The sequence below is a fragment of the Cebus imitator genome, unplaced genomic scaffold (genome assembly GCF_001604975.1).
Source record: "Cebus imitator isolate Cc_AM_T3 unplaced genomic scaffold, Cebus_imitator-1.0 Scaffold149, whole genome shotgun sequence".
Taxonomy (NCBI): domain Eukaryota; kingdom Metazoa; phylum Chordata; class Mammalia; order Primates; family Cebidae; genus Cebus; species Cebus imitator.
In genome coordinates this window covers 2,818,393-2,820,272 of record NW_016107464.1, presented here as the reverse complement: position 1 = coordinate 2,820,272, position 1,880 = coordinate 2,818,393, and the positions used below count along the sequence as shown (strand labels likewise).

Below are 1,880 nucleotides of genomic sequence, written 5' to 3'. Positions count from 1 at the left end.
AGCGAAACTCTGTCTCGAAAAAAAAAAAAAAGGAAAAAAAAAATTATTTCTTTACATTACAAAATTAACATACACTTGTGGAAATGGACTGCTAAAAATAGAAAGTAGACATTCCTCCCTCTCCTGTCTTCATTTACAGATAGAAAAAAAAAGCTCCCAGAAGGAAGTGACTATGCAATGTCATCTAGTTAATTCCTGGAGGTAGACAATGGGATTGAACAGGGTTGTTTCCTACAGAAAGAGAAGAAGTTGTGATGTTGAGAAGTTTTATTCAATTATCCATATTTGTATCTAGGAAGAGACCAAAAGAAAAATAAAAACACTAGGGCTGTCTTCTTAAAAGAAATTAAATGTTTATTAAAGTACTGTGCTAAGAGCTTTATGTGCTTCTGGTGAGGGGTGGGGGGGTGTATGGGACAGGGTCTTGCTCAGTGGACCAGGCTGGGGGCCGGATCACTTGAGGTCAGGAGTTCCAGACCAGCCTGGCCAACGTAATGAAACCTCGTCTCTACTAAAAATATAAAAATTAGCCAGGCATGGTGGCATGTGCCTAATTCCAGCTACTCAGGAGGCTGAGGCAGGAGAATTGTTTGAACCCAGGAGGTGGAGGTTGCAGTGAGCTGAGATTGTGCCATTGCACTCCAGCCTTGGAGAGACCCCATCTCAAAAAAACAACAACAACAAAATTACTGACCAGTTGTGGTGGCTCATGCCTGTAATTCCATCCCTTTGGGAGGCCGAGGGGGTGGATCACTTGAGACGGAGAGTTCAAGACCAGCCTGGACAACATGAGAAAACTTAAAATACAAAAAATCAGCTGGGCATGGTGACGTCTGCCTGTGGTCCCAGCTACTTGGGAGGCTGAGGTGGGAGGGTCACTTGAGCCTCAAAGGCCAAGGTTGCAGTGAGCCAAGATTGTGCCACTGCACTCCAGCCTAGGTGATAGAGGAAGACCCTATCTCTACAAAAAGTTTTGTTTTATCTTAGTGCAGTTGTAGTGTTCGCCGCTGCTCTCCGAGCTTCGCAATGCCATCCAAGGACGACAAGAAGAAAAAAGACGCCGGAAAGTCAGCCAAGAAAGACAAAGACCCAGTGAACAAATCTGGGGGCAAGGCCAAAAAGAAGTGGTCCAAAGGCAAACTTCGGGACAAGCTCAATAACTTAGTCTTGTTTGACAAAGCTACCTATGACAAATTCTGTAAGGAAGTTTCCAACTATAAACTTATAACTCCAGCTGTGGTCTCCGAGAGACTGAAGATTTGAGGATCCCTTGCCAGGGCAGCCCTTCAGGAGCTCCTTAGCAAAGGACTTATCAAACTGGTTTCAAAGCACAGAGCTCAAGTGATTTACACCAGAAATACCAAGGGTGGAGAAGCTCCAGCTGCTGGTGAAGACGCATGAATAGGTCCAACCAACTGTACATTTGGAAAAATAAAACTTTATTAAATTAAAAAAAAAAAAAAGTTTTGTTTTGTTTGTTTTGAGTTGGGGTTTCTCTATGATGCACAGGCTGGTCTTGAATTTTTGGGCTCAAGCAATCCTACCGCCTTGGTCCCCCAAAGTGCTGAGGTTATAAGGCATGAGCCACCACACCCAGCCTGCTTTAATATTTAAGCCTTACCAAACCCCCAGGAGGGAGGTATAGTTATTGGCATATTTGAGCTGATTGATTTGCTCAAATTCGCACTGCTAGAAAAGTTGAATAATTAGAACTCAGGTCTTTCTGACTCAATCTCACAGGGTAGTTGTGTGTAAATTTAAAACAAGTGACCCTACTTCTGGGCACGTGGAGCCCTGCACCAGAGTTTATGAACATAATAAACATGGGCAGTACATTCCACTCCAAGCCCATGCCTGTTTTTTTTTTTTTTTTTTTTTTT

At 43.2% G+C, this 1,880-nt stretch overlaps 1 pseudogene; it reads left to right on the top strand.

The window, feature by feature from the left end:
- The first annotated feature begins 987 nt into the window (after positions 1–987).
- Positions 988–1,448, top strand: LOC108314275 (annotated as a pseudogene).
- The last annotated feature ends 432 nt before the right edge of the window (positions 1,449–1,880 follow it).